Source organism: Pristiophorus japonicus, unplaced genomic scaffold (genome assembly GCF_044704955.1).
Source record: "Pristiophorus japonicus isolate sPriJap1 unplaced genomic scaffold, sPriJap1.hap1 HAP1_SCAFFOLD_3874, whole genome shotgun sequence".
Classification (NCBI taxonomy): domain Eukaryota; kingdom Metazoa; phylum Chordata; class Chondrichthyes; family Pristiophoridae; genus Pristiophorus; species Pristiophorus japonicus.
Window position 1 is genome coordinate 1 of NW_027253733.1, and position 12,757 is coordinate 12,757.

Genomic DNA, 12,757 nt, shown 5'->3' on the forward strand with positions numbered 1-12,757 from the left:
GGAGGGGGGCAGTTGAGGGGAGGTGGAGGGGAGGGGGGGTCAGTGAGGAGAGGGGATGGGTCAGTGAGGGAGGGGGTGGGGAGCGGGCAGTGAGACCCGGGGGAGGGAGGGGTCAGTGAGGGAGAGGGGTCAGTGAGGTGGGGGTCAGTGAGGGAGGGGAGGGGTCAGTGAGGGAGTGAGGGGAGACGGCCGGTGAGACCCGAGGGAGGGGAGGGGTCAGTGAGGTCGGAGGGGGCAGTGAGGCGAGGGGGGGTCAGTGAGGGAGGGGGTGGGGAGAGGGCAGTGAGACCCGGGGGAGGGAGGGGTCAGTGAGGGAGGGGAGGGGTCAGTGAGGTGGGGGACAGTGAGGGAGGGGAGGGGAGGGGTCAGTGAGGGACGGGTGGGGAGGGGGCAGTGAGACCCGGGGAGGGGGGGTCAGTGAGGGAGAGGTCAGTGAGGTAGGAGGGGGCAGTGAGGGGAGGGGAGGGGTCAGTGCGGGGTGGGAGGGGTCAGTGAGGGGTGGGAGGGGTCAGTGAGGGGAGGGGTCAGTGTGGGGTGGGAGGGGTCAGTGCGGGGTGGGAGGGGTCAGTGTGGGGTGGGAGGGGTCAGTGAGACCTGGGAGAGGGAGGGGTCAGTGAGGGAGAGGTCAGTGAGGTAGGAGGGGGCAGTGAGGGGAGGGGAGGGGTCAGTGCAGGGTGGGAGGGGGTGGGGAGGGGGCAGTGAGACCCGGGGAAGGGAGGGGTCAGTGAGGGAGGGGGTGGGGAGGGGGCAGTGAGACCCGGGGGAGGGAGGGAGGGGGTGGGTAGGGGCAACGAGGTAGGAGGGGGCAGTGAGGGGAGGGGTGGTCAGTGAGGGGAGGGGTCAGTGCGGGGTGGGCGGGGTCAGTGCGGGGTGGGAGGGGGCAGTGAGGGAGGGGGTGGGGAGGGGGCAGTGAGACCCCGGGGGAGGGAGGGGTCAGTGAGGAGGGGAGGGGTCAGTGAGGTGGGGGTTTGTGAGGGAGGGGAGCGGTCAGTGCGGGGTGGGAGGGGTCAATGAGGGAGGGGGTGGGGAGGGGCAGTGAGAACCCGGGGGAGGGAGGGGTCAGTGAGGGAGGGGGTGGGGAGGGGGCAGTGAGGGAGCGGGTGGGGAGGGGGCAGTGAGACCCGGGGGAGGGAGGGGTCAGTGCGGGGTGGGAGGGGTCAGTGAGGGAGGGGGTGGGGAGGGGGCAGTGAGACCCGGGGGAGCGAGGGGTCAGTGCGGGGTGGGAGGGGTCAGTGAGGGAGGGGTGGGGAGGGGGCAGTGAGACCCGGGAGAGGGAGGGGTCAGTAAGGGAGGGGAGGGGTCAGTGCGGGGTGGGAGGGGGCAGTGCGCGGTGGGAGGGGGCAGTGCGGGGAGGGGAGGGTTCAGTGCTGGGTGGGAGGGGGCAGTGCGGGACTGGGAGGGGCAGTGCGGGGAGGGGAGGGTTCAGTGCTGGGTGGGAGGGGCAGTGCGGGATGGGAGGGGTCAGTGAGGGAGGGGGCAGTGCGGGGTGGGAGGGGTCAGTGAGGGAGGGGGTGGGGAGGGGGCAGTGGGACCCGGGGGAGGGAGGGGTCAGTGTGGGGTGGGAGGGGTCAGTGAGGGAGGGGGTGGGGAGCGGGCAGTGAGGGAGGGGGTGGGGAGGGGGCAGTGGGACCCGGGGGAGGGAGGGGGCAGTGGGACCCGGGGGAGGGAGGGCTGGGACTGTGGATGGGGGGTTCAGTGGTGGGTGAAATATAACGATTGGGAGCAGGATTGGGCCTAGCGGCCCCTTGACCCTGCATCGCCATTTGCTGCCGCCGAGGAATCCGCGCGTTCCCGATCACAACAACTCACTGCATAAACACATTCTCCCCATCTCCCCATCTGGTTCAATCGTCGATTATCGTCAATCTGTGTCCCTCTGGTTACCCGACCCTCCTGCTCCCGGGAACAGGTTCTCCCGATCCACTCGATCAAAACCCAATCCAATGGTGGACAAGGTCAGTGATATACACGGCCAATTAGGATCGAGTTTGGGAGAAGCACAGTTCCTCCAGCCAATCAAAACCAAGCCTGCGAGACATAAGAGCCCCCATTGGTTCCTCAGACAGGGGCAATGACAAACCATGGTCCTACGTGGGAGGGCGGGTAACGAGGCGAGGCGAGGCGAGGCGAGGGCGAGGCGATTTTGAGGTTCAGGGAAACGTACCTGATTGGGGCACGAGAGGGAGCTTTACTCTGTATCTAACCCCCTGTACCTGCCCTGGGAGTGTTTGATGGGACAGTGTAGAGGGAGCTTTACTCTGTATCTAACCCCCTGTACCTGCCCTGGGAGTGTTTGATGGGGCAATGTAGAGGGAGCTTTACTCTGTATCTAACCCCCTGTACCTGCCCTGGGAGTGTTTGATGGGACAGTGTAGAGGGAGCTTTACTCTGTATCTAACCCCCTGTACCTGCCCTGGGAGTGTTTGATGGGACAGTGTAGAGGGAGCTTTACTCTGTATCTAACCCTCTGTACCTGCCCTGGGAGTGTTTGATGGGACAGTGTAGAGGGAGCTTTACTCTGTATCTAACCCTCTGTACCTGCCCTGGGAGTGTTTGATGGGACAGTGTAGAGGGAGCTTTACTCTATATCTAACCCCCTGTACCTGCCCTGGGAGTGTTTGATGGGACAGTGTAGAGGGAGCTTTACTCTGTATCTAACCCCCTGTACCTGCCCTGGGAGTGTTTGATGGGACAGTGTAGAGGGAGCTTTACTCTGTATCTAACCCCGTGCTGTACCTGCCCTGGGAGTGTTTGATGGGACAGTGTAGAGGGAGCTTTACTCTGTATCTAACTCCCTGTACCTGCCCTGGGAGTGTTTGATGGGACAGTGTAGATGGAGCTTTACTCTGTATCTAACCCCCTGTACCTGCCCTGGGAGTGTTTGATGGGACAGTGTTGAGGGAGCTTTACTCTGTATCTAACCCCCTGTACCTGCCCTGGGAGTGTTTGATGGGACAGTGTAGAGGGAGCTTTACTCTGTATCTAACCCCCTGTACCTGCCCTGGGAGTGTTTGATGGGACAGTGTAGACGGAGCTTTACTCTGTATCTAACTCCCTGTACCTGCCCTGGGAGTGTTTGATGGGACAGTGTAGACGGAGCTTTACTCTGTATCTAACCCCCTGTACCTGCCCTGGGAGTGTTTGATGGGACAGTGTAGAGGGGGCTTTACTCTGTATCTAACCCCGTGCTGTACCTGCACTGGGACTGTTTGATGGGACAGTGTAGAGGGAGCTTTACTCTGTATCTAACCCCCTGTACCTGCCCTGGGAGTGTTTGATGGGACAGAGTAGAGGGAGCTTTACTCTGTATCTAACCCCCTGCACCTGCCCTGGGAGTGTCTGATGGGACAGTGTAGAGGGAGCTTTGCTCTGTATCTAACCCCGTGCTATACCTGCCCTGGGAGTGTTTGATGGGACAGTGTAGAGGGAGCTTTACTCTGTATCTAACCCCCTGTACCTGCCCTGGGAGTGTTTGATGGGACAGTGTAGAGGGAGCTTTACTCTGTATCTAACCCCCTGCACCTGCCCTGGGAGTGTTTGATGGGACAGTGTAGAGTGAGCTTTATTCTGTATCTAACCCCGTGCTGTACCTGCCCTGGGAGTGTTTGATGGGACAGTGTAGAGGGAGCTTTACTCTGTATCTAACCCCGTGCTGTACCTGCCCTGGGAGTGTTTGATGGGACAGTGTAGAGGGAGCTTTACTCTGTATCTAACCCCCTGTACCTGCCCTGGGAGTGTTTGATGGGACAGTGAAGAGGGAGCTTTACTCTGTATCTCACCCCGTGCTGAACCTGCCCTGGGAGTGTGTGATGGGACAGTGTAGAGTGAGCTTTACTCTGTATCTAACCCCCTGTACCTGCCCTAGGAGTGTTTGATGGGACAGTATTTTGAAACAATCTGCTTGCTGCCCATAGGATATATTCCGCTGTGTGAGTGCGACTGTGATCCTGCTGATTATTTCAATGATCTCCATCACACGAGGACATCCTGGAAGTGTTGCTGGAGGGGTGAGTGGCGGTTTGTGCCGAGGTCCTGTTACTGTGACACAGAGCTCGAGAGAAACCTCATCCGGAGACACAGCGTCCAGACCAGGGCATCGCCCTCAGGGGGAGATATCGGCCTCGGAGGGAGAGGGGTGGGGGGGGAGTGGGAGTGAGGGGGGAGCAGGAGGGGAGAGGGGTGGGAGTGGGAGTGAGGGGGGAGCGGGGAATGGGAGTGAGGGGGGAGCGGGGAGGAGGAACGGGGGGAGGGGGAGGAAGCACAGATTCCCCAGAGTGATACCGGGGGCTCAAAGGGTCAAACCCCGAGGACAGGCCACACAGACTCGTGTCCCTCGAGTGTAGAGGATTATGGGATGATCTGATCGGGGGGTTTGAGGCGATTACAGGATGCGATCGGGGAGATCGGGAAAAACTGTTCCCTCGGGTGGGGGCAGTCCGGAACAAGGGGCGTCTCCTTAAAATTAGGGCCCGGCCGTTCAGGGTGATGTCAGGGAGCACTTCTTCACACACAGGGCCCTGGGAATCGAGAACTCTCTCCCCCCCAAACACTGTCGAGGTCGGGGGTCAATTGGGGCTTTCAAAACTGGGATCGATAAATGTTTGTTGGGTCAGGGTATTAAGGGTTACGGAGCCGAGCCGGGTAAATGTGGTTAGGATACAGATCAGCCGTGAGGCTCGAGGGGCTGAACGGCCTCCTCCTGTCCCTAATGTAACAGGCTCGAGGGGCTGAACGGCCTCCTCCTGTCCCTAATGTAACAGGCTCGAGGGGCTGAACGGCCTCCTCCTGTCCCTAATGTAACAGGCTCGAGGGGCTGAACGGCCTCCTCCTGTCCCTAATGTAACAGACTCGAGGGGCTGAACGGCCTCCTCCTGTCCCTAATGTAACAGCCTCGAGGGGCTGAACGGCCTCCTCCTGTCCCTAATGTAACAGCCTCGAGGGGCTGAACGGCCTCCTCCTGTCCCTAATGTAACAGGCTCGAGGGGCTGAACGGCCTCCTCCTGTTCCTAATGTAACAGGCTCGAGGGGCTGAACGGCCTCCTCCTGTCCCTAATGTAACAGGCTCGAGGGGCTGAACGGCCTCCTCCTGTTCCTAATGTAACAGGCTCGAGGGGCTGAACGGCCTCCTCCTGTTCCTGGGTGTGAGGCTTTTGGACGTCGTGAGGGGGTGAGAGGGGCGTGAGTAATCCAATTAATTGATTAATTTCTCTCTCTCTCTCTCCTCCCTTTCCCTGATTCTCTCTTTCGATCTCTCTCCTTCTCCCGACTCCTTTCTCTGTAATTTTCTCCCTCTCTCTGACCCCCATTCTATTCTCTGTTCCAGGTTTTCGGCTTCGCAACAACAGCAGCTCTCGTCTACAATATCTACCTCCTAAAACCTGTGTGTCAACCGGGGGCACCACTGCCAGGTAGGCAGCACTGAGGGAGCCCCGCACTGTCGGAGGGGCAGTACTGAGGGAGCCCCGCACTGTCGGAGGGGCGGTACTGAGGGAGTGACGTACTGTCGGAGGGGCAGTACTGAGGGAGCGCCGCACTGTCGGAGGGGTAGTACTGAGGGAGCCCCGCACTGTCGGAGGGGCTGTACTGAGGGAGCGCCGCACTGTCGGAGGGGTAGTACTGAGGGAGCCCCGCTCTGTCGGAGGGGCGGTACTGAGGGAGTGCCGCACTGTCGGAGGGACAGTACTGAGGGAGCGCCGCACTGTCGGAGGGGCAGTACTGAGGGAGCCCCGCACTGTCGGAGGGGCAGTACTGAGGGAGCGCCGCACTGTCGGAGGGGCAGTACTGAGGGAGCCCCGCACTGTCGGAGGTACGGTACTGAGGGAGCGCCGCACTGTCGGAGGGGCGGTATGAGAGAGTGCCGCACTGTCGGAGGGGCGGTACTGAGGGAGTGCCGCACTGTCGGAGGGGCGATACTGAGGGAGCCCCGCACTGTCGGAGGGGCGGTATGAGAGAGTGCCGCACTGTCGGAGGGGCGGTACTGAGGGAGTGCCGCACTGTCGGAGGGGCGATACTGAGGGAGCCCCGCACTGTCGGAGGGGCAGTACTGAGGGAGCCCCGCACTGTCGGAGGGACGGTACTGAGGGAGTGCCGCACTGTCGGAGGGGCGGTACTGAGGGAGCGCCGCACTGTCGGAGGGGCAGTACTGAGGGAGCGCCGCACTGTCGGAGGGGCGGTACTGAGGGAGCGCCGCACTGTCGGAGGGGCGGTACTGAGGGAGCGCCGCACTGTCGGAGGGGCGGTACTGAGGGAGCGCCGCACTGTCGGAGGGGCGGTACTGAGGGAGCCCCGCACTGTCGGAGGGGCAGTACTGAGGGAGCCCCGCACTGTCGGAGGGGCAGTACTGAGGGAGCCCCGCACTGTCGGAGGGGCGGTACTGAGGGGTGCCGCACTGTCGGAGGGGCGCTGCTGAGGGAGTGCTGCACTGTCGGAGGGGCGGTACTGAGGGAGCGCCGCACTGTCGGAGGGGCGGGACGGAGGGACACAGTGAGAGCAGAGTTAACGCGTGACTTACTTTATTTCTCTTCATTCCCAGATGATCCACCTGCTCATAGCCGCTAACGTCAGCCGAGTGGAACAAGGAACCTTGGGGTACATTAGGGACAGGAGGAGGCCGTTCAGCCCCTCGAGCCTGTTACATTAGGGACAGGAGGAGGCCATTCAGCCCTCGAGCCTGTTACATTAGGGACAGGAGGAGGCCGTTCAGTCCCTTGAGCCTGTTACATTAGGAACAGGAGGAGGCCGTTCAGCCCCTCGAGCCTTTTACATTAGGGACAGGAGGAGACCATTCAGCCCCTCGAGTCTGTTACATTAGGAACAGGAGGAGGCCATTCAGCCCTCGAGCCTGTTACATTAGGGACAGGAGGAGGCCGTTCAGCCCCTCGAGCCTGTTACATTAGGGACAGGAGGAGGCCGTTCAGCCCCTCGAGCCTGTTACATTAGGAACAGGAGGAGGCCGTTCAGCCCCTCGAGCCTGTTACATTAGGGACAGGAGGAGGCCGTTCAGCCCCTCGAGCCTGTTACATTAGGGACAGGAGGAGGCCGTTCAGCCCTCGAGCCTGTTACATTAGGGACAGGAGGAGGCCGTTCAGCCCCTCGAGCCTCGCGGCTGATCTGTATCCTAACCACATTTACCCGGCTCGGTTCCGTAACCCTTAATACCCTGACCCAACAAACATTTATCGATCCCAGTTTTGAAAGCCGCAATTGACCCCCGACCTCGACAGTGTTTGGGGGATAGAGTTCCCGATTCCCAGGGCCCTGTGTGTGAAGAAGTGCTCCCTGACATCACCCTGAACGGCCGGGCCCTAATTTTAAGGAGACGCCCCCTTGTTCTGGACTGCCCCCACCCGAGGGAACAGTTTCTCTCGATCTCCCCGATCGCATCCTGTAATCGCCTCAAACCCCTCGATGAGCGTTTTGTTTTATTTGTTCATGGTATGCAGGTGCACGGACAAGGGCCCCCCCTTTATTACCCTCGAGACAATGGCACCGTGCACAGTTCATTCTCCATATCACACTGGGAGCACCGTGCACAGTTCATTCTCCATATCACACTGGGAGCACCGTGCACAGTTCATTCTCCATATCACACTGGGAGCACTGTGCTCAGTTCATTCTCCATATCACACTGGGAGCACCGTGCACAGTTCATTCTCCATATCACACTGGGAGCACCGTGCTCAGTTCATTCTCCATATCACACTGGGAGCACCGTGCACAGTTCATTCTCCATATCACACTGGGAGCACTGTGCACAGTTCATTCTCCATATCACACTGGGAGCACTGTGCACAGTTCATTCTCCATATCACACTGGGAGCACTGTGCACAGTTCATTCTCCATATCACACCGGGAGCACTGTGCACAGTTCATTCTCCATATCACACCGGGAGCACTGTGCACAGTTCATTCTCCATATCACACCGGGAGCACTGTGCACTGTTCATTCTCCATATCACACTGGGAGCACTGTGCACAGTTCATTCTCCATATTATAAAAATGATAGAGGCATTAGAGAAGGTGCAAGAGAGATTTAGAAGGACAATCCCAGAACCGAGAGGTTGTAACTATCGGGGAAGGATTGAATAGGCCGGGGTATTTCTCTAGAATAGTGAAGGCTGAGGGGCGAGCTGATGGAGGGGTGTAAGATTATGAAGGGGTTTCGACAGGGTAGGTGCAGAGAAGATGTTCCCACTTGTGGGGGCGACCAGAACTCTGGGGCCACCAATATCAGTCACTGATAAACCCAATTGGGAATTCAGGAGAAACTCCTTTGCCCAGAGAGGAGTGAGAATGTGGAACTCGCTGCCACAGGGAGGAGTGAACCCCCTCATCCCCCGGGACCATTCTGGTCAATCTCCCCTTCACCCTCTCCAAGGCCTTCACACCCTCCCCACAGTGCGGGGCCCAGAATTGGACACAATACTCCGGCTGGGGCCCAACGGGTGATTTATATAAAGGTTCATCATAACTTGCTGCTTCTGTACTCTGTGCCTCTATTTGTGAAGCCAGGATCCCGTAAGCTTTAACCATTTTCCCAACTGGCCCGTCCACCTTCATCGAGCCAGTCAGCAGACACGAGGGGCCGAATGGCATCCTCGCATGGATCGATGATTCTCGAGATGGGATTGTTGGAACTCTCTGCCCCAGAGGGCTGTGGAGGCTCAGTCGTTGAGTATATTCAAGGCTGAGATCGATGGATCTTTGGGCTCGAGGGGAATGGAGGGATCGGGGTCAAAGATCAGCTGCGATCTGATTGGATGGCGGGGCAGCTCGAGGGGCCGAATGGCCGACTCCTGCTCCAGTTGCTGATGTTCTGCAATTTGCCGAAGTGTTTTATTGTGATTGTCGGTGCAAGATAAATATATATAGATTTTTTAATTATCATCAATAAAACTTTCTCTGTAAACTCTGACTGTTGTCTCACTCCAGGCAAGACATCACCTCGCCCTCCCCCCGCCTCCTCCCTCCCTCGCTCCCTCTCCCTCCCTCCCCCCTCGTCCAACTCCTCCCTCCCTCCATCTCTCTCTCCCCCCTCGTCCCTCCCCCCGCCTCCTCCTCCCTCCCTCCCCTTCTCACCCCCTCTCTCCCTCTCCGCCTCCGCCTCTCTTCTGTTCCCCTCCTTTGTCCCTCCCTTCCCGCAGCCCCTCTCCCCTCTCCTCGCGGCCCCCCCCCCCGCGACCCCGACAATAATGCGCCCCCCCCCCTACCCCGTGGGTATCTGTTGCTGTACCCGGCAGTGACGTGGTTAAATAACCCTCCGCGATCTCGGGACCTCATCCAACTCGCAAAAAATACCAAATCCTTCTCCGCAAAACGCCCGCCATTCGGGGCATCGCCTCCACCTGCCCCTCCCCCACACACAGCCCCTCCCCCACACACAGCCCCTCCCCCACACACAGCTCCTCCCCCCACACACAGCTCCTCCCCCCACACACAGCTCCTCCCCCCACACACAGCTCCTCCCCCCACACACAGCCCCTCCCCCACACACAGCCCCTCCCCCACACACAGCCCCTCCCCCCACACACAGCTCCCCCCCCCACACACAGCCCCTCCCCCACACACAGCCCCTCCCCCCACACACAGCCCCTCCCCCACACACAGCCCCTCCCCCACACACAGCCCCTCCCCCACACACAGCCCCTCCCCCACACACAGCCCCTCCCCCACACACAGCCCCTCCCCCCACACACAGCTCCTCCCCCCACACACAGCCCCTCCCCCACACACAGCCCCTCCCCCCACACACAGCCCCTCCCCCCACACACAGCCCCTCCCCCACACACAGCCCCTCCCCCACACACAGCTCCTCCCCCACACACAGCCCCTCCCCCACACACAGCCCCTCCCCCACACACAGCCCCTCCCCCACACACAGCCCCTCCCCCACACACAGCCCCTCCCCCCACACATAGCTCCTCCCCCCACACACAGCCCCTCCCCCCACACACAGCCCCTCCCCCACACACAACCCCTCCCCCACACACAGCCCCTCCCCCCACACACAGCCCCTCCCCCACACACAGCTCCTCCCCCCACACACAGCCCCTCCCCCACACACAGCTCCTCCCCGACACAGCCCAGCCCCCTCCCATAGCCCCTCCCACTCACACAGCCCCGCCCTCTCACACAGTCCCTCCCCCTCCCATAGCCCCGCCCCCTCACACAACCCCCCCCGCCCTCACACAGCCCCACCCCCCCACAGCGCCCCCCCACCCCCCAACATACAGCCTCACCCGCCGGGTCCGAGTGTCGGGGTGTTCGACACGGCGTTTCCTCAGAGGGGCCACCGGGATAGTGATGGGCAGGTGGAGGGGGAGGTGGGGAGGGGGAGGGGGAGTGGTGTCAGAGAGGGAGATGGGGGGGTGAGGGAGGGGGAGGGGGGTCGGGGAGAGGTAGGGGGGGTGAGGGAGGGGGAGGGGGAGTGGTGTCGGAGAGGGGAAGGGGGGGCTGAGGGAGGGAGGGGGGAGGGGGTGGGGGAGTGGGGTGAGGGAGGGGGAGTGGGGTCGGGGAGAGGGAGGGAGGGGGAGGGGGGTCGGGAGAGGGAGGGGGTGAGGGAGGGAGGGGGAGGGGGAGGGGGGTCGGGGGAGGCGGGGTGAGGGAGGGGGGGTGAGGGAGGGGGAGGGGGGGTCGGGGGAGGCGGGGTGAGGGAGGGGGGGTGAGGGAGGGGGAGGGGGGGTCGGGGAGGGAGAGGGGGGGTGAGGGAGGGGGGTCGGGGAGGGGTGAGGGAGGTGAGGTCAGGGAGGGGGGGGGATGAGGGAGGGGGAGGGGGATCGGGGAGGGGAAGTGGGGTGAGGGAGAGGGGGGGTCGGGGAGGGGGAGGCGGGGTGAGGGAGGGGGAGGGGGGTGGGGTCGGGGGTTGAGGGAGGGGGAGGGGGTGAGGGGGGTAAGCGAGGGGGAGGGGGAGGGGGGGTGAGGGAGGGGGAGGGGGATCGGGGAGGGGGTGAGGGAAGGGGAGGGGGTGAGGAAGGGGGGGTCGGGGAGGGGGAGGCGGGGTGAGGGAGGGGGAGGGGGAGGGGGAGGGGGGTGAGGGAAGGGGAGGGGGGTGAGGGAGGGGGAGGGGGGTGAGAGAGGGGGAGGGGGTGAGGTAAGGGGAGGGGGTGAGGGAGGGGGAGGGGGTGAGGGAGGGGGAATGGGGTGGGGTCGGGGAGGGGGGTGAGGGGGGTCGGGGAGGGGGAGGGGGGTTGGGTCGGGGAGGGGGGGGGTGGGGGAGGGGGATCGGGGAGGGGAGGGGAGGGAGGGTGAAGGAGGGGGAGGGGTTGAGGGAAGGAGAGGGGGTGAGGGGGGGGTCGGGGAGGGGGAGGGGGGTGAGGGAGGGGGAGGGGTCGTGGAGGGGGAGGGGGGTGAGGGGGTTAGGAAAGGGGAGGGGGTGAGGGAGGCGGGGTCGGGGAGGGGGAGGCGGGGTGAGGGAGGGGGAGGGGGTGGGGTCGGGGAGGGGGAGTGAGGGAGGGGGAGGGGGGTGAGGGAGGGTGAGGTCGGGGAGGGGGAGGGGGGTGAGGGAGGGGGAGGGGGGTGAAGGAGGGGGAGGGGGGTGAAGGAGGGGGAGGGTGGTGGGGTCGGGGAGGGGGAGGGGGGTGAGGGAGGGGGAGGGGGGTGAGGGAGGGTGAGGGGGGTGGGGTCGGGGAGGGGGAGGGGGGTGAGGGAGGGGGAGGGGGGTGAGGGAGGGTGAGGGGGGTGGGGTCGGGGAGGGGGAGGGGGGTGAGGGAGGGGGAGGGGGGTTGGGGAGGGGGAGGGGGGTGAGGGAGGGGGAGGGGGGTTGGGGAGGGGGAGGGGGGATGGTAAGCGGAGCGGGGCCGTCTGTTCCCGGTGTATTTGCCCCCCTGAGCCGGATGCTGTATTTCCCCCGGGCTCCGCCCCCAAAAGCTCACAAAATGGCCGCCCGCGTGTCCGGACATGAAGACCCCGATTTAGGACACCTGGCAGTTTTTGTCCTTGCGACCTTTGGCCCGTGCGGCCCCGTCGTGACCCGGCGCCGACCCCTGGGGTTGCGGAGGGCGGGTCCACAGGTGATGGGGCAGTGGGATACGTTCCCCCAGGAAGAATCCTTCCTCCTCCGAGCCGGAGGTCGAGGAGCAGGTCGAGCAGCGATCGTGGGACGGGTCGGAGCCCCGGCACACAGGCTCCGCCTCCTCGCGCCCGTCCGCCGCTTGGTCCGCCCGTGGCCGCCTCCGTCTCCCGCGTCTCCTGCCCGGCGAGCGCTCTCGTTCCTCGCCCGAGGACCAGGCCGGCTCGGGCCCCGCAGAGGGAGTGAGCCGCTCTTCCAGCGATGGCCATGGCTGCCTGGGGTGCAGGCGGCACGAACGCTGGCGTTCCCAACCGGCCGCTCGCTCCGCGTCATCGCCGCGGTCACAACCCGTCAGCTCGGGCAACGAGAGGCGGCGTGTTCTCCTTCCCAACCCGGCATCTCCGGGGGCACCTAACGGGGGAGAGAGTGGGGGGAGAGAGAGAGAGAGGGGGGAGAGAGAGAGGGGGGAGAGAGAGAGAGGGGGGGGAGAGAGAGGGGGGAGAGAGAGAGAGGGGGGGGGAGAGAGAGGGGGGAGAGAGAGAGGGGGGAGAGAGAGAGTGGGGAGAGAGAGAGAGGGAGAGAGGGGGGGAGAGAGAGAGAGAGAGGAGGGGCGGAGGGGGAGAGAGAGAGGGGGAGAGAGAGGGGGGAGAGAGAGAGGGGGAGAGAGAGAGTGGGGAGAGAGAGAGGGGGAGAGAGAGAGAGGGAGAGAGGGGGGAGAGAGAGAGAGAGAGGAGGGGCGGAGGGGGAG

The 12,757-nt window shown here is 63.2% G+C and overlaps 1 long non-coding RNA gene across 1 annotated transcript; it reads left to right on the forward strand.

Moving 5' to 3' along the window:
• Positions 1-3,919: 3,919 nt before the first annotated feature.
• Positions 3,920-6,871, forward strand: LOC139250543 (uncharacterized). Its single transcript, XR_011591326.1, has 3 exons — positions 3,920-4,007; positions 5,324-5,408; positions 6,533-6,871. It is a non-coding gene; the product is annotated as an uncharacterized lncRNA (long non-coding RNA).
• The last annotated feature ends 5,886 nt before the right edge of the window (positions 6,872-12,757 follow it).